The sequence below is a fragment of the Paramisgurnus dabryanus genome, chromosome 7, assembly GCF_030506205.2.
Source record: "Paramisgurnus dabryanus chromosome 7, PD_genome_1.1, whole genome shotgun sequence".
Taxonomy (NCBI): Eukaryota; Metazoa; Chordata; class Actinopteri; order Cypriniformes; family Cobitidae; genus Paramisgurnus; species Paramisgurnus dabryanus.
The window spans coordinates 30,292,403-30,312,930 of NC_133343.1; the positions used below are offsets into that span (position 1 = coordinate 30,292,403).

General features: G+C 37.3%; 1 protein-coding gene across 1 annotated transcript in view; it reads left to right on the forward strand.

Moving 5' to 3' along the window:
• The first annotated feature begins 9,800 nt into the window (after positions 1–9,800).
• Positions 9,801–20,528, forward strand: part of LOC135757736 (cadherin-22) — a 207,128-nt gene continuing 196,400 nt past the window's right edge. Inside the window, exon 1 of the mRNA XM_065272413.2 lies at positions 9,801–9,970. The gene's annotated coding sequence lies outside the window, so the exon portion shown is untranslated. The remainder of the gene's footprint in view (positions 9,971–20,528) is intronic.

Consider the following 20,528-nt stretch of genomic DNA (forward strand, 5'->3'; position numbering starts at 1 on the left):
ATGTTAAAGGGACTGTAAGTAGGATTTTAAGTATTTTATTAGTCAAAATCAATTTCTTTATTCATAAGTCCTCATTAGTGTCAAATGACCTCTGCCAATGATCTGATTTTTCTTTGTAAGCTTAGAATTTCTTCTCTTTACTTACATTGAACGGGTAAGTGCAAGGAGGCTTCCATGTCATTCTGCCTTATTGATAAACTATAATAGCAGAGAGGGACAAAAAGCACTAGCCTACCAACGCATTTCAACAATGCCTTTTCATTAAGGAGATCAGTGATTAACGACTACCGTAGTTGCAATACGCATTTGGAAAAGCGAGGCGCTAGAGAGCACTATTCCTTTAAATGCAAAAATACAATTTCACCACTAGTTGGGGGTAAATCCTACTTACCCTTAACAATATGCAAAAGGTACAAACCCCAAAGTAAACCATGATGCGAGTTATCGTCTCCAACGTAAATCTCTTTTCTTGGACTACAACAAACACACGGATTGTAGGCAATGGTGTACTTCCTGGGATTGGTGATGTAGACAAGACCGACATTATCATAATTCCTCCCACTTTGGACTCACAGCCTGTAAGTTAACTCCTGTTAGCATTGCATTGTGCAAGAATCTTTCAAACATGGTAAGAGCGTCACATTTCCTGCAGACGTCAAAAGTATTCAGGCCCATGACAATGTACAGATTAGGTGGGACACAGAGCTTTTCAAATCCGTGCATTTCAGGAAGAGAATTAAATCTGGAGCTACAAAAATGTACGTTATGTGGAAAATAATGTGTTTTTTAACCATAAACCATGCAAACACATTGTATTATACCAAATACACAAAATCACAATTTAGCAATGAAATAGGTGCTCTTTAATAAAAAAAATGTAAAAAGCGACCAAACATCAATATGTGAGGAGTTAGGAGTGGGAACGTTCTTGGCATCACCGTGAAGAACCTTTTAGCACCTTTATTTTTGTGAGTGTATGAACAGTGTATTATGCCTAGCCAGAGTTTTCCAGAATGTGCATTAACCTTTAGTGCTTGTGACAGCTTAGACTGTAGCTGTGTTATGACACGTCACTTTAGACTTATGCAGCCCATTGAAACTCATGCATTTTAAGAGGTTTTGCTCTTACATAGCGTTGCACACACCTGACCAGAGCTCCCAATAATGGATGATATACATTACAAAGCAACATTATCACCTTCATATCCTCTCTGCGTATATCTGCCGCACACGATTATCCTTTCGGACGTTTTCTAACACGGTAAACGTGTTCTGCTTCTCGCATTTGTGTGCCTTTGGTGGGGACTAAAAGTTGTTAAATGTAAGTAGTCTGAGAAAATTGCTTTTTGTGTTTGGCCACAAATGTGCATGCTGTAATGCAATGGCCCGCTAATGTTATGTGACTAAAAGAACTTTCCAGTGGAAATAACCGAATTGCACACCAGCATAGAGTGTCTCTCCAAGATTAATGCGGTAAATATATAAGCCTATTTTTGGCTCACGGGTTGTTAGAAAATGACTCATTGCCTTTCCACGATCTAAATCACCATATTATTAAAACGGGGAGAAAAAAATCAAGTGTACTACTATAACATCCATTTTTCCTCGCTGGGCTTTCTGGTAAAGTACGGTCTGTAAATCCTGCTTGTGTGGCTTATACTGAACGCAGTTACATCAGAAATAAACTTCTCAAGGGCAACATTCGCCCTATGCACTTTATTTCCATGAGTAAGTTAATGCTTTATAAGGTAAACTGTGAATACACACAGAATGCTGTTGTTGATGTTTTTTGTGATATGTTATGTGAACTACATTAACAACAGGTTCATTTGTCCAGCATCACATTGATAGATCCTGCCGACAACACCAAAATGATCGATCCAATACGTCCAAAATTGTTAGATAACACAGATCCAACTTTAGATCTAGCTAGGGAAATGTGACTCAAAATGTTAACTCTGTTGTGAGTTAAGCCACAATGCAGATACAGAGATACATGAGAAAACAGCAGGCAGGAGACAAAGTAATGTAATAATAATAATAATAATAAAGATGGTTTATTGAATAATCTTAGCTGCATTTAGTGCTCAGTTTAGCTTCGTCGATAAGCCGACTTACTTTGTCTAACTAGAAACAGATTTAGCAGGTTGGTAAATCAAACAGAGATAGTGGAAATATACTTTTCACAAGATTCTCATGACTTTAATAAAACCTTAAAGGAAGACTCCACTTTTTTTTTAAATGCTAATTTTCCAGCTCCCCTAGAGTTAAACATTTGATTTTTACCGTTTTGGAAACCATTCAGCCGATTTCTGGATCTGGCGTTACTACTTTTAGCATAGCTTACCATAATCAATTGAATCTGATTAGACCATTAGCATCAAGCACTAAAATATCTAAAGAGTTTCAATATTTTTCCTATTTAAAATTTATCTCTTCTGTAGTTACATCGTTTACTAAGACACATGGAAAATTCAAAATTGTGATTTTCTAGGCAGATATGGCTAGGAACTATACTTTTAAAGTGGTGTAATAATCAAGGACTTTGCTGATGTAACATGGCTACAGCAGGCGCAGTGATATTACGCAGCACCCGAAATAGTCCCCTGCTATTGAAAGTTACCAAGGGGAATATTTTTCGATCGATCGCATGATTTAACGCAAAATCAGCCAAAGTCTGAATATTAATGCAGGGAACTCATTTTTTCAAATATTCCGCAATTTCGCAGCATAAATTGCAGATTTCCGTGCGCAAAATATGCAGGGCTTGCATGATTTCATAATCTCCTAATTTTCGTAGCAAAAATCACGTATATCTTAGCAGAAAGTTGAAAATTTACCTCACACAAGCGCAGCCATGTCCCCGTTATAAAGTGACCATTTACATTTATTCATTTAGCTGACGCTTTCATCCAAAGCAACTTACAATTGCTATATGTCAGAGGTCACACACCTCTGGAGCAACTAGGGGTTAAGTGTCTTGCTCAGGGACACAATGGTGTGTCACAGTGGATTCGAACCCGGGTCTCTAACACCAAAGGTGTGTGCCTTATTCACTGCGCCATGACCACCCCTTTTAGGTTTTGACTTGTGAAGTTGATGTAACTTATAAAAACAGTTGAAAATGTTTAAGTCAAGGGGATCACACACCGGACGTGCTGCTCAGCGCCGAGGCATTCTAAAAAAATCAAAAACAACATATATTTTTATGTTTCTTTAACTTAATTTGTTAAGTTTAACAATTTCAACTTGTTTTAAAAGTATGTCAACTTTATAAAGTCATTACTTAAAATAGTAGGTTAAATTGACTTGCAAAACCAAGTTGTTTTAACTTTCATGCTGCGTCATCTCTCAAACACACACACAAACACACACACACGCACGCACACACGGTTTGCTTCCGTAGATCTATCAACATTAAAGTATTTTAATATTTTACGATTGAAAGTCTTGAAACAGTGCGAAACAATTAAATCTCAATATAGAAGTCATTTAAAAAGTAAAACTGCGTAGAAAGTAATATACATGATGAATGTTTAAAAGAAGGTTTTAATGTGACCTACATATAAGAAAAAGAAGAAATGTGTGTGTTTGAATAAAAATAACCCCATGCAATATTACAGTGCCTACATCAAACGCTGTCATTGAATTTCACTTAATTGATTTTTTCTGAACAATTATGGCTGTTACCTGTAGCATAATCTTATTAACATCAAATAAGAAACTAGCTTTAAATTGCTTTTCATTTCTGACTCTGACTAGATGATGTGATACTTTCATGTGGATATTTTGAACCAGAATCACAGCATATTAAAATGAAAACATTTTGAGTTGAACAGAGAAGATCTTCCTTTCTGAAAAGTCACTGTGGAAGGTGAGAGATTGAAAGTCTTTGTAATGTTTTTAGATATACTCGGACAGATCGTGAACATCGATGGAGTCAGTGTTTCCTGTATGTGTCCATCAAACTAAAGATAAGACTGAAAAGCCTCCAGCTTGTGTTACTGAGTATCTCCTCCATCACACACAATCTACTGTAGACTACTGTCTGTATATTTACAGTCTGCCTTTGTTCAAATATCTGTAAAAACTGCATTCATTACTGTTTAAAGTCAACATAATATAATAAAATGTTGAAACTCTTTATACTTTCATAATCTAAAAATCTCATCAGGAATTATATTGGATGTTGAGGAGTGGGCGGGGCTTAAGAGCCAGGAGGATAGGATGTTCGGACAGTTCTAGGAAAAAAAATTACAAATATTTTTCTCATTCACAATTCAATCAGAAATGTGCAGTTCTTGTCCATGTTTCACTTGGAGGTTTGTTCATGGCCAGCTGCTCTCCAAGCAATACAAGCAAAAGATTTTCACATGCAGGGCAACATTAACCTAAACTGATTGCCAAAACATAATTGTGATGCAGTAAGCCTGAAAACTTTTGATGGCTTTTGGTGAGTAAACAAAATCTGAAAAATAATCACCGTCTTTATATTCAAAGCAAATGTTTAGGTATGTTATATATTCAGTTGTCGTCTTCAGATAAGGCAGTACACATGGACTGGGGATTTCATTATCTATAATGTGATAAGAATTTCAGTACTGATTTCAAATGAATTCAACATGCTGAACCTTTTTATATTTCTTTATATTCTAAATGTCAGGCTACAATTACCATAACTGACATATGTTAATAAAAACCACTTACTTCAAATACTTCAAATGGTTCTACAAAGTTTCCTTTCATCACCGAGAACATGTTCGAAAAATGCAGCATTTTTCTCAAATCGACACATATTTTTATGTTACTTAAAAAATGAATTTAAACACTTTCAACTTTTCAAAAACCAAAACTTAAAAAAATTGTTAGTTGAGTTGACTTGCAAAACCATGTTGTTTTAACTTCATGCTGCATTAAGCATGAAGTTAAAATAGCTTGGTTTTGCAAGTCAATTTAACCTGCTACTGTATTTTAAGTTTTGGCCTTAAAAAATTGACATAACTTATAAATTCAAGTTGAAATTGTTTAACTTATTATTTTTATTTAATATAATTTCTTAGTTGTTTAACTTAATTTAAGTTAAAGTAATATCAGTTGACATAACTTATAAAATCAAGTTGAAATTGTTTAACTTTATTTGTTAAGTTAAAGTAACATAAAAATACATGTTGATTTGACAAAATGGTGCATATTGGTACTGTAGAAAATTCTTTGCTGCCTTAAAATTTTTAGTTGAATCAACTCAGATTTGTAACCTATTATTATTTATCTTGACTAGTTGAAAGAAGTCAACTTCATTTTATAAGTTAATTTTTGTTTTGTATAGAAAAATCTTAAAATCTTCCTTAAATCTTAAAGAGGACACCTAAAAATGTTACTTTTTGTCATGCTTTACGTGTATGACTTACACATAAAGCATGACAAAAAGTAACATGTTTAGGTGTTCTCTTTAAGATTTAAGGAAGATTACTGCACCTAAAGCAATGCAGATTAGATAATCATTGCACTGCAAAAAAATACAGCGTGAAGTTAAAACAACTTGGTTTTGCAAGTCAGTTCAACCAACTAAGTTTTGGTTTGTGAAAAGGTGACATAACTTATAAAATCAAGTTGAAATTGTTTAACTTAATTTTTTAAGTAACATTAAAATATATGTTGTTTTGACAAAAATGCTGCATTTTTTTACCGTGTTTAGATTAAAGATAAGGGGGGCAGTTTCCCAGAAAGGGATTAAACTAGTCCTAGACTAAAATAATGTAAGAGCTGTCCAAACTGAATATAAAATATTAAAATACATCAGTGCCCTTTGTTTTGTCCTAAAATGCACAAAAGGAATGTTTTTAGTAATGCTTGTTTGTTTAAACTAGTTATATTTCATTATAAAACTAAGGCCTAGTCCTGCCTTAAGCTAATCTCTGTCCGGGAAACCACCCTCATATCATTTATAGGTGCGATTTGATGAGATTACTTAACCATTTTGGGGCGGTTTCCCAGACAGGGATTAGACTAGTCCTAGACTAAAATAAATAATTTCTAATGCACAGATTAGGAACATGAATTAAAGGCGGGGTGCATGATCTCTAAAAGTCAATGTTAACATTTGAAATCACCTAAACAAACACGCCCCTACCCCAATAGTGTCTGGACCTTCTTTCATAGAACTTTCCCACACATACGCAACCCAGGCATCAACGTCTGTTATTAGACACGCCCTTTACTGCTGATTGGCTACAAGTGTGTTTTGGTACTCGGCCTGACTCCCTTTTCCAAAGTCCTTTTTTAAATTCATGCACCCCATCTTTAAGACGATACAAATATTGATGTTTAATTTAAATATCTGTCTACAAATATTTCTGTTTAAAATGTTTAGGTTTAAAATGTTTTCCATTTATTATAATATGTTTGATGTATTGTTTGCAGCACACTGTTCTGGTTATTAATGGGCTAATTATGATGTGTTTTCTAATCCGTAATGGGTTGGAAAAAAGGATTCAACTCGAGACCTTTTAAATGTCAATTTTTGAGAAAACGCACAGCACACTGATGGTGGCATACGTTTAAAGTTTGCACAATTCTTGCTTGAGTTAATCTATGACAGGAAAGACAGGGCAAATACAGGTTCAGTGAATCAGAACCACATTCAGATTCTGACAGCTACGACTGCCACATGCTAATGAGACGCACGACAATACTAAGAGATAAAATAACCTTTTACTCAAAGAAATCATTTCATCTCAGTCTGATAAAAATCTTTGTCCCGGAGTCACTGATGAAGGGCGTGGCCTTTTGGTGCCAATCAGCGCTGCTGTCAGAACACTCAACACAATTTCAAACTGTTTTATGAAGTAGCTCATTTGGATCTCATCTGTACGTTTCAGTACAATGATGTTGGGTTTAGTGGGTGTGGTCACAGGGTGTGTCTTGGTTTTTGTACAATTCAACTTTCTTTTCATTTATACAGTTTCTCTCTCTCTGAATGTGAATGTAAATTCAGTTTCTGTCTTTGTCTGCAGCGTAACATTAGTTACAGTATATGCATATTTTTTTAACCGCTTGAATAAATCCACAGTATAAACCGATTGAAATCCAGTAGAGACAGACAGCTTTTGTTTAGCTTTTGCAATGGCCTTTTCATCGACCACGTGATTCTGGAAGTGTCGTTCGTCTTCCTCTGTGGGTGACGCTTCCACGACTATACTGAATTGAACACAGTTTTCAGTTTGAGAGATTACTGACACTGCGGTTACAACATTCTGCAAAGCAAAACAAATATATATATGTATAATATTCACAAGCTATTTCCATAGTCAGCATTTCCCCAGACAAGCTATTTAAAGGCTTCAGAGAGGGAGAACAGGAGAAATGAAATATGACAAGCACATTCAAGCGAGACAGTGATAGATGAACCGGGGCTGTAAGTCAAGGTATGTTATGTTTATACAGGGCTGTAACTTACCTGTAACATTTAGAGAGAGAGAGAGAGAGAGAGACACAATATCTAACACCATTCATCTGTTATTTAATAACACATGATGCTTCACATGATGTCAGGCTACTATGGCCCTGTCCCAAATTTCACACTCTGGACTTGTGGACCTCCTCAGAGTCCACACTTTGATTTCATCATGTAGTGCAGACCTTAGGGACCCTTGATGCGAGTCCAAGAGGGTGCACCGGAGTCGTATTTGGGGACAGACTCGAGCTTCGTGTCAGAAATAGGAAGAGAAGTTGCCCATCAGTGTGAACTCCTCCCTTCCGTCGTCTGATTGGTCTTATTGCTCTTTCCCAAGGACTTTTGGGTTGGTAAAGTGCATGGAATAGTGCGGGCTTTGCGGAAAAATCGCATCAAGGGTGCAAAGGGGGCGCTGATGGGCACAATTTGGAGTGTAAAAATGACAGATGGGACACTCTACGGACTCGTAGACTAAGCTAGCATGCACAATTTAAGGCCCCGAGACTGAAAGTCCACCTGAAGTCCGCCATTTGGGACAGGGCCTATACAGTAGATGTACTTCTGTATGGGTGCATCCCAGTTTGAAGGCCAATGACATCACTGCACCGCAATGAAGGCTGTTCCAATTTGGAGGTTCCTTCAAAAGCCTCTTTGTGCATCCTTTGTTTCCTGTGACCCATCATGGATCAGCTTTGGCAATCCCAAGATTCAATGACCGCCTGTGATGTTTGGGTATCTCAAAATAACTGTAATTAAATAAAAGTGTAGATTTTGCTAATTAAAGGTCCTAAACTTCATATTTCTAAGGTTAGTAAATTTGGTATACCGTTGAGTAGTTTAATCTGCATCAATGCATCATATTTTCTAAAATAAAATAAAAGTCTGAAATATCTTTGCTATTGTGACTCAACTCTAGATCGTCTCATTTCAGTTTGCTTTATGGACTTTGGAGTTCCAAGTCAACACCTTCCAAGTCCTCGTCTTTCAAAAGATCCAGCCTTTGAATTGGGATGCACCCTTAGTAATATTAGTTCATATACACCCGGTTGACTTTTTATAGTCTTGGGCTTTATACTGCCACCTGTCAGTGTGGATGCAGGATCATGCAAAACTTTTTGAAAACTGGGTGCATTCCAATTTAGGGGCTGCGGCCTTCCAAGGCCGTATTTGAAGTCCAATGACGTAACTGGGCCATGACGAAGGCTGTCCCAATTCGACATGCAGCCTGGTGGGCGGGAACGGCAAGTGACACAACTCCCCACGTAAGCTAGACCTTCTCATTTAAGTATGCTTCATTGACTTTAGAGGCTGCATCCTTTAAATACCGAGTCTTGCCTTAGTCCACGGTCTTAGAAGGATCCATGACGACACACACTGACACCATTGTAGATGATCCTTTTATGATTATGAACAATATAAAGTGTTTAAAGTGACTGTATTTTCAACATATTTTTGGAAAGACTTGCTATTTATTTACTGTATGTACTGAATGTGTTTAAAATGATTAAAAATACACCTTCTCTGAAGTGAGCACTAGAACACAAAGATGAAGTCAATCCCGCACCGGATGAGATTAGGTGTGAGATAAAATCTGAGAAGTGTTGTTGGGTTACTTCCTGTGAAGTACTGAAACCATTTCACCTTTCACTCCAGGCCGTCTGTGCTAGTTCAGTGCTGGGTGAGATATTGATCAAGACCTTTTCAGCCAGGTGCTTAACCTCCGACACACAGTAAATGATGCCACAGCGTGCACAATGGTCTGCTGGTCTGGTCTTGTTATGCTGGTGTTGTTTATGGCAGGAGAGAACATACTGCATCCCTTCATCAGCACACTTGTTTGTTTTTGCACATACGTTCCTATGAATGTTCTGTAGTTCTCTTAGGAATCAATTTTTTGGGTATGAATCTAACTGTACAACTCTTTAATGCACGTATTAATGCAAGTAGCCACTTAATATTGTATACAGATTTTTCTATCTGTATTCAGTTTTTTGTTACACAAACATAATATGTAAGGTCACTTACTCATTTTCTTTATATTTCGTAAGAAAATGAAGTGCTGTATACATCTAAATCAAATGACTATGCTTGCTCTAGACAATGTGAGAGTTTATTAGTCATATGCATTTATCATCTTTATACATGAGAGACAATTCTTAGAGGTTTTCTCCAGTTTGAGTTCAGAAGTTTAGTGCACCATAAACGTCACTGTCTGTCTGTAAAGCGACTTTGTGTGTTTCATCATCATATGATAGTGTGAACGCGCTCTCGCTGCACTCTCTCCTCACCGCCACAAGAGGCGACGCGGCTGCGCGCTGGACACGCGCTCTCGGTTGGAGAGAGACAGGGACCTAACCACAGCGCGGCGGAGGAAAGGAGCGCAGCTCGTCGCGTCTTTCCCCACGCGTACATTGCGCCGCATTGAGGATCGTACAGTTATAGAAGAACGGCACGAATTACAAGGAACTCGGTGCGTAAATCCACATCAGAGGGGGCTTTATTCTGCACGCGCTTCAGGTAATGCGTCTCCATAAACTTACTTACGTCTGTAGTCTTACAGCGGATAACTCTTATAATCTCATGTAGCTAGTGTTGATCTATCGAAATGCATTTGTGTTTCTGGAGATGAATTGTTAAGTTAGATGTGGCGTTACGCGCGTCTCAGCGTGGCATCCTTTTTTCTAACTTGTTGCCGGTAGTTTGTATCAAAAATACGCAGTTTTGTCTTGAATGCGTCTTTCTTTGCAAATACGATCCGATTATATGTTTTTTGCCTGGTTGAAAAGTTAAAAAGAGTTGCATGGGTATTAAAATGCACCTTCTGGATCATCTATTGGTCGTTATTATATGCTGAAATAGACAGTATAGGTGATGGATTGCAGTGATGTATTGGGTTCATGACAATTTAAATGATTGCGATGACATGCTGGCTTAAAGGAGAATGTTTGTAACTTATATATTTAGCACTCTTAAAAATAAAGGTTATTAAAGGGTTCTTTGCAGCGATGCGTTTTTGGTTCCCCAAAGAGCCTTTCAGTCAAAAGCTCCTGAAGAAATTTCTCTTTCTTCCCTTTTATAGTCATTTTTTCTTGCTATTTTATAGTTCTTTATACAGCCTGAAAAAGAGCTCTCTTTATTTAGGACTGATATTAAATGTTACAAATTTTAAACCTGCCTCTGCTTACACCTGTATTTATCAGAAAGGCTTTCTGTATTTCTTTTTATGGAGCAATGCATATTTAGAGATGGGAAATGTGTTTTACTTGTGCAACATGACAATTATTTGCTGTGACTGAAATATTTAAACTTGACTCCTTTGAGTGCAGTTGATGATGATGATGATGATCCTCCAAGAACAAAATGAGCCCATCAAATCAGCAAGATGTTGTTAATCTCAGTTTTCTGATAATCACAGATTTTGTGTGTTTAGTCAATATCACAGTTAGAAATTACTTTCCAGTGTCAGAATTTATATTTAGATTATAATTGCCTCATTGATAGTGCATGAATGCATATGATTTACATTAGAGTGCATGTGATACCGACTCATCAACAATTATTTCATTTCTTTATGGTGACTCTTTAGGGACTCTTTGCTTCCGTTTTAAGGTCTGTGTTGTCTTTGATTGCATATTTCTTATATTTAGTCTGAGCAAAGTCAATTATCTTTTATATAAAAATTAAGAAATGCTCACTGTCAGTTCATTAATACATTTTAGAAAATCTTTGCATGTTTTTGCATTTCAGTTTGTATGCATCTACTGTAGGTAACCTAATAACTACATTTTGCACCGTATGTCTACACAGCGTCTTTATCTTGTGGTTACCGGTGCAGGCAAGACAGCTTTGACCGTGTGGTGCTTATCCTGGTCAATAAGTCGACATCTCTAAAGGTTTCTTTCCTAAGTGTAGCACAAACCTTTAATGTCTTGTATGTGTGTGGGAAAAACTCTGTTTACCAAGGGAGGCGGGTGTGAAAGTTGACGCCTTTTCCTCCCCGCTCATCCTCTCCCGTTGGCCGGCTGCCCCTTGGCGTACCCAGGCGTCAGTCCAATCCTCCAGCGTCTCGGCTCTGTTCGCACTGATGGTTGTCATTTACCCGGCTCTCCGCTGGGCTCCTTGGAGCCTGCTTTGGAACTCGATATCCAATCAGCAATTTACATTATCCAATTAGGGGACTGATCTATGTCCAGAGATGGCTTAAAGCATTGCCCCCTGGGATTATCTGCCACTAATGAAAGCTGAGTTGCGTCAATGCATACCAGCTTGACTGTAATTATCGCATTCATTTTTAATGCAGCCAACAATTCTAAGCAGACCGTGGTGAATTATTGCCTGCTTTGATTCTATGGCTGTATTTATTCATTTGTGGTATGATATCGACAGTTATTTGGCTCAAGGGTAATATAATGCAACGTGCCACCATAATGCACCTGAAGAGGTTTGTCAGCGTCACACTTTGCCCGCATATTTTCCATACCAGCACATACATGCTGCGGACTCACATAAACTAATGCGTTATAGATCTGCGGTGATTTATGTCTAGCTGGCTGCGTCGCCTTCGGGCTCTCAAACTATAGGGCCACGGACGCAAGCTCACTCCTTGATAGATCGCGCGGATAAAGCAACGTGCCACTGACAACATTGATTACATTTTACCGAGAGTCTGAGTATAAACCTTAGTACAGGGAGGCTGCAGGGGGACGGTGATGTATGTTGCCCGAGGGCCGGCGGAGATGACAGATATGGGTTACAAATGCGCGAGGTTTTACGACTCATGGAAGGAGGAGCGTCAGAGCAGTTTAATTGATCTCGGCCTGTGGTCGGAGTTCAGGGAGGGTCGCTGTAGTTTTGCAGAACTTTGCTAAATTTATCTGCTGTGTTTCGCTCTCACACCTGCTCTGAGATTTAGCTTATGCCAAGACAGCTAGACCTCCTGTGTTTCAGGTCTGAATGTGTGGGATTTTTACTTGCTTTTTTTGTTAAGAGAAAAGCTGCGCGGCATAAAGGAGAACTTCCTGACATTTGAAATGCCATGGGAATTTTATCCCCAATTTTCACAAAAAAAAAAAAAAAAACACACAACTGGTCTTTTCCAGCAGAGTGAATAATGTATGTGGATATATAATATTTTACCAATACATTTAAAAAAATCATTATTAAACAACTGGGTCTGGATTTCTATTAAAATAAAAGTAAATGTAAATGTAGTCAAAGTAAAGACTACATTTGAATTTACGAAGCAAAATTGCATAATATATTAGGTTGTATCTAGAGAATATGCCTTAAATTTAGTTCATTTTTTCTCACTTTATTTATATATAAATGTTTTTTTGTTTAATGCATAGATCTTACAAGTCAGTAAAGCTCAAAATGGTCAATGGAGGACACACATCATTTTAAATATATGCTATGGTACCAGTTTGCTATCTTACACATCTTATCTTTAATTTAACCTAAAGATAAATTTAATATTTTTTTTACAATGGAGCCGAACCAACAAATTATATCAAAATAGAGCCAGACCTCCATCCCGATGAGCTAAATCAATTTACAAGTAGCTATTTGGCTTTATCTTAACATTGTTTAATAGCTTCTCAAAGGCTCATTGACTTCCTTATCTTTTGATCTAAAGATCTCCGAATGACAATGCCAAAGTATAACGGTCTGAGATATAATATGTGAGATCAATGCATAGATACAGCTCATAGATATAATGTAGATGTGAACACTCCTCTCTTTTTCATTTAATGCATTTTTTGCTATTCAGTCTTTTGTATTCTCTTGGCTTTGAAATAATATAATATTTGAATGCATGTGAATTTTTAGTCTCTTGGGTTCACCTTTATTCTCCTGCTGTTGCTTCGTGTCCATCAGTAGTCAAGCGTGCAAACAGCAGAAGATTAAAATGAAACAATCTGTGTTTTTTTCATGTAACAGTAATTACATGCAGGTCAAGAGGCTTTTGAAAACGTGCTTTTTTCAAGCACCACAACAATAATTCAATAATTACTGTCATTAAATTGTCAGTCCATATCAGTGGCACTCAATGCAATGCCCACGAGAACAAGTATTTATTTGAATACCCACCAAAAAATACCTAATTCGTGTGTGCAACAAAGCCTAAACAGCATTGTGCATTCTTAATTATTCATGTTTAGTGTGTGGAGGTGAAATCTTTTAAGACTTTTGCTTTGTTTCAAGTCTGTACATGAAGTGTTAAGCTTACAGCATCCTCTGCTTCAGACTCACTTTGAGACATGAAATACTAAAAGACATCGTAAGGTGCATCCAGTATCACCTGTACCTGCTCTTATCCAAACTGATACCAAATGTGTGTATGTGCATAGACATATATTCACACATATACATACAGTACAACAACGCATCATTTCTTTATTAAGAAAATAAAATGTTGCAGCATTGAAATTTTGAGTGACAGGGGCTCATAATAAAAAATGGTATTTCTTTCACACTTACATAGTGTGCTTTAATATTTTATTTTAGTGTTGGTCATCTGGTTGGGTGTTACCATGGTAATTTAGCTTAGCTGTATGTGTTGGCATTTGCCTGAGGGAGAAACTGTAAACACGTGTAAGGATGTGAGACGGAGGGCTTCTTTCATGTGTAATGTGTTATACATGTTTATATGCTATATAAATAATACTTTTAATGTCATTTAGTTCAAGGGCACATATTATGGCCTTTTTACAAGATGTAATATAAGTCTCAGGTGTGCACAGAATGTGTCTGTGAAGTTTCAGATAAAAATACCCCACATGTCATCTTTTATAAGATGTCCAAAATGACCATATTTGATGGGAGCAAAATGTTTTAATGTCTGTACCTTTAAATGCAAATGAGCTACAGCTCCTCACTCCCTTACAAACAGACAGTGAGACAGTTTGAGACAAACTATGGTAATGCAGGACTGTCAGTCAGTGGCCGTGGGTGGGGCTTTATCAGTGTGATGTCACATTGATAAGATAATGCTTTGGTTTAATGGGGATTAAAAAACAAGGAGCCTGTGGATTTTTTTCATTGTAGGGTGGTTGTGTTCACACATTGCCAACACACATTTATGTCTAAACATCTTGTAAACGTGGATTGTGCATAATAGGTGCCCTTTAAAGTCTGTATTTTTATGATAATTACGCGGCACTATAGGCAGTCTGATAAAACTGTACTGCTCAGATTGTTCAGTAGTTGCTCTTTCACTCGGGAGACTTTCTAGAGATCGCTGATAGATTATTATTTAAGTGGTTTTGTCCCAGATGATGTTTCTACAATTATTCATTCATAGCAGATGTAGCCACCTGTCTCCTGTCTCTTTTTCTCATATCCAGGAAAAATTACATGAATGGCGTTTCATGTTGACTAACTTTAAGAGGTCCGTTAAAGCATTTCATACTTTGTGGTGCACAAAACGACACAACATGTGTAAAAGCTCTTGTGTTTCAATATTTACTTGTTCCCTCTCTTTTAAAACGGACCCATAACATCCACATATTGTGTTTGGTTTCAGTATGTTGACGGGCGGGTCAGTTGTAGCTAAAGGCTCCGATCAACACTTGGTGTTGGATGGTGGGGTCGGTAACAGCCTGTAGCTCCGTTCACCATCCAGTAATGTTTGAAAGCCTCTGGCCTGTTCCCAGTTCATGACTGTTTGATAGACGATCATCTTAAACTTTTTCTCGGTCGCCCAGACTTTAGCCCACGCAAATACACAAAGGTATAGAACCATTGATATAGTAAAGTTACCATTGGCACTTTACTTGCGGTAGCCATCGGAGTAAAGCTTGATTCTCAGAGAATGATTCATTTTATTGAGTTACTGGACATTGTTTACCTCAATCTTTCACGAGCGTGGGAGTTTGAGAGCCGCCATTCATATTTGATGATGAAATTGTGTTGTTGTTGGAATACTGTTGTTATTTGGTTCAGGTAATGTTTGATATATTGACGGTATTACTCACGATATGAGTCAGCCTTTTAATCTGATCTTGGCACCCAAGGCTAGATAATGATGAGGGAGATGTCTAAACGGATAAAAATGATGTCTGTAAGAAAAAATAAATATGACCATTTCAGTGTTAATATATTCAGTATTGTGGATAAAATAGCATTTTAAACAACGTCTAAATGTCTAATAGTTGTCCAAACACAGCACAGACGTCTAGGCAAAATTTGGGTTGTCAGTAAAAATTTAATATGAATAAATAATTAATTGATTAAATAAATAATTGAAAGCAAACACCTTATAGTCACTGTTGACTTTACTTACATGACTGAAATCAGACATTTCCCCTTTTTTTGTGGTGAAAACGACGTGTAACCAAATTAAATTTTATTTTGGCTGGAGGTGGGACACAAATAGCCGTACTATACAGGGTGTAAAGTTAACTATTTCCCCGCCAGCTTTAAAAAAAAGTTGCCAGTCAGCACCATTTTTCACAAAGGTTTAATGCCTTCTAGAAAATGTTCTTCTTTAAATATATAAACATACAATATATCAAATAAAAAACAGACCCTCTGCTTTAAAAAAAAGTTTCATCCTACCTTTATTTGTTCTCTTTTATCACCTCTCAAATATGGGTAGGTTTCTTCAAAAACACAAAATTTTGAGCAAAAAGCTGAGATAATTGTGTTTTTGTGAAGGACTTTTGATAGAGATCAGATTCAGAGTTTGAACCGTTTGCCCTAAGGGGACACTTTCAGGTTTTATAAGTTGGGTAAGAGCCCCACCTGGTGGATAATAGTGGAAATACAGATTGCAGGAAAAACTCGTCATTGGCAGGGAAGCGTTTTCTCTTAATTCGTCAATGGCAGGGAAAGAGTTAACCTAGATTGTGAATTGACAGATATTGCTTGCTGGGTTTGAAGTCTTACCGTGGGTTCACACCAGACACGTTTGAGGCGTCAAAATCGCGTCTACCGTGTCTAGTTTGCCACTTGAACATTTTGAGTTTACTCACTTCATTCGTGAAATTCTAGTCATCGAGACATTCACGCAAAAATTCGCGTCATGGGAGGGGCTTCTGCGACTCCACTCGCTTTCTGTAATCACGTCACTACTAGAGCAAGCTCCTGATTGGTTAACGCGGCATTCTTCCACCAAAGTTAACATTTTTCAACTCGCGCATTGCCGCGGCAACACTCAATTTGCACCATTCGTGCGAACGAGGCAGATTTGCGTCTAGCGCGCCGCACTAAACGCCTCCTTCGCGCCTCGAGACCTCCAGATGCGCGTCAACCCGTCTTCACATTGACTTAACATTAAAATCTCTCGCGCTTGACGCCTCTACCGCGGCTGGTCTGAAGGCAGCATTAGATGTTATGTTTGCATTAAATACTATAGTCAGTAATTGTTACTATGGTAAAACTTTTATATTTTGGCACTGCCAATAAAATATATGGAAAACTATTTAAAATGATAGTTTACCCAAAAATAATTTTGTTTTAAACCTGTATGAGTTTCTTTATTCTGTTAATCGCAAAAGAAAATATTTTAATAAATTATGGTAACCAGACAGTTGACGGCACCCATTGACTTCCATAGTATTTTTCCCTACTATGGTAGTCAAAAGGTACTGTCTACAACATGACGGTGAGTAAATGATGACAGATTTTTGGGTGAGCTATCTTTTTTAACGCTCGCTGTATCTCTGACAGTGTGATAGACTGATGGAGAGGCATTGGATATGGATGACTGATGCTGTCAGACAGACCGACTCCAGCAGTCAAATTTGGGTTTGTCAAATTTGTGTACAGATCAGATGGGTGTGAAGCTAAAATGTTTGGCCAGACTATGCAAACTGACACATTAACATTCATACAAGGTGGTCTGATGTCTGGTCAACAAAGGGAGAGAGAGTGCTGTCTTTGATCAAAACACAATCAAAGTCTTTTAGATACCTATAAGTAAAAACACATATCTCTACACTGTTTTACTGAAACATACAATGCACAAATGATCCTAACTGTTCATCATGTTACTTTACTTCATCTACAGTATATCAGCAATGATCTCATTTGTGTCCTCATGTTTTTTTGTACTGTAGAATATAATGAACCTGGGCTGTCTCGTTTGCATTGATCTTATGTCTTTACTGTATATAGAATCACACATCTGTGATTATACACAGCCAGCGTATGTTTACCGCATGTGTCTGCAGTTTTTCATGTTGTGTCAATACAGCAGGGCTGCTTATGTACATGATCTGTTTATGAACTTTTCTAGACGCGTGCATTCAAATCGAGCAAGCAGATGGATGTTTGCATGCTTATGTATACACACACAGTCATATACGCTTATGCCGTGTGTATGAATAAGTTGCTGACAATAGCGTGAATATATTATTCTCTTGTTTTACATAACATGAATAACATTTGTTATAGTGATATATAGAAATGTAACGTGTTGCCTTTACATGCTGAATGTTTATGCAAAAACATTGGTAAATATGACAGATGTTTCACATGTACGCCAAAACAAGTAAACAATCACGATTTTAATAATTTCTGCATCGCTGTATCCTGTAGCATACTTGCTCTGCAGTTCTTCTTCATGCAAGTTCAGTTTTCCATTAAAGGTGCAGTGTGTAATCTTTAGAAGGATCTCTTGACATAAATGCAAAATATTATACAAAACTATATTATCAGTGGAGTATAAAGAGCTTTCATAATCCACCGTTATGTTTTTATTACCTTAGAATGAGATGTTTTTTTTTACATACACCGAGGGTCCCCTTACATGGAGGTCGCCATTTTGTGCCGCCATGTTTCTACAGAAGCCCTTAACAGACAAACTTTTTTTACTAAGTTGTCTCCGCCGATGACATGTTTGTCTGGTGGTGGCTAACAGAGCTCCTCTATGCATTTCAAAAGCGAGGGGTGAGCAGTGGACTGAGCCGTTGGTTGCAATGCAGAACCTCACCACTAGATACCGCTAAAATTTACACACTGCACCTTTAAAGGCTGCAATCGGTAACTTTTTTTGATTAAGTAAATGTTCAAAATTGCCTTCTTGCATTACCCTGATTTACACGTAAGCTTTTAATAATGATTTATTAGTTGAGCTGTTCGGTTTGATGTCATTTGATTTCACCCCAAAGATTAGTACGTAAAGTAACAATTTTAGCTTAAAACAGAGATGGCAATATGGAGGCAAAAGTTCCAGTTTGCAGCTTTAAACTTTTTATTACGAGTTAACTTTAATTATGGGAATCATTCATAAAACATAAACAAACATCTGTGTGAATTGTTCATTAAACCTTTCTGATTTTATGAATCCCTAAGAGGAAAACAACATGCATGGATTTAGGAATCCATGTCTGATATTCCCATTTAAGCAGATGTTAAACAAACCTTTAAAATCAAATTTGAACTTTTGCATTCTTGCTGTTGAATCTGCGTGCCTGCAAGCTGTATAGAAATAAACATATGTTTGTTATGAATAAGTTATGATATGACCACGGCACATCTGTTTTTAAAGTCACTAAGTTGCAAGTGCGGGAATTTAATCCGAGGATACGATGGGATCCGATCCAACAATGCAAATCTTAGAGAGATTAGGGGTGATGCCGGGCCGCATGCGTTTTCCTGTTGTTTTCCTCCTGTAATGGGCTTTATAAGTTAATACCCTTGAGACATGACAATTCATCCGAGCTGGTCTCGGACTGCCCTACTTCTAAAGCTGTCTCATCTGCATTAAAATTCAAGGATAAAAGATTTTGGTGGAGTGACAATAATCACAGTGGCTCAGTTCTTATTCAGGGTGCGTTTTTCCAGAAGCGCTGATGCGACTCAAGCTGCTTTTGCGTTAAATGTGAGAGGTCACTTTGAAGCATCACAGGGTGCAATGATGTTCTTTGAAATCATTTATGCAGTTTCAGGATGGTTGGACAGCATTCATTTAATGCATTTATAGCAAAGCGCATCAACAATGAAAGCAGCCAAACTGTGCTTGTTCACGGTCTAATTTTGTCCAGATGCGTCCGAAGGTTTGACCTTTCTGTCAGCTGTGGGTGAACAGTGTGAGATACTACACAGACAGGCCGGTCACTTCTGTTTAATGAAGGCATCCAACGTTGGATACGATGATGAAGAGTAAATCTGGAGTCTGTGACAGTGCATTCTCAGATATTGTTAGTGGAACGGTTTTGTTATGCCGCACTCTTTATGTTCATGTTATTTATCAAAACTAATTGACATTTTTTCCTCCTCTGCAGGTTTTATGGTAATTTTCCAGCCTTGGTAATTTACCTCAATTGATGTGGTATATTTCTGCGGTTTGCACAGAATTTATTAGATTGATTATTATTTTTAGTGATAATAAACAGTACATTTAATTACATTTTCTAATTAAAAACTTTAATAACTTCAATTAAATGTAATTATGGTGGTCCCATTATACTGTACTGGCACATAGTATTTGCATTTAGTTACCATGGTACCGCTGATTACCATACTGATACTGATCTCACAGAAAGTCGTGTTATAGTCACAAAAAATCATATGAATTTATTCGTGTCCATGGCATGAAATTCAGCTTTTTTCGTGCCTTGATCACAAATGTCTTTGTCGTGTACCTCGCATGAAATTCTGTAAATAGTTTATCCTGTTTGTTGCATGACTTTCTATTTCATTTTATGTATTGTTTCTAGTTTTTTCCTATTTTCTTAAAGGACAAGTTCAGTATTTTAGACTTAAAGCCCTGTTTTCAGATTGTTTATGATGAAATAGAATGGTTTTGACTAGTGATGCACCGATGCATCGGCCGCCGATATTTATCGGCCGATTTTTGATGAATTTGAAACCATCGGCATATCGGCAATAGCACGAGAAAGGCCGATACCGATTGTTTATTAATTAACCGCATAAAGTCAATGAATTGCATGTCTGTTGTTCAATTAAAATGATTTAATGTTTGGGTGTGCACTAGGGCTGTTCCGAATACAATCTTTGAGCTTCAAAGCTCTAGTAGAAATCAAATCAAATATTCAAAGCTTCGGAAGGAGGGGCTGAACATATTTTTCTCTTTAATAAAGGCAGGAATCTGTGTGCGTATGTAGCG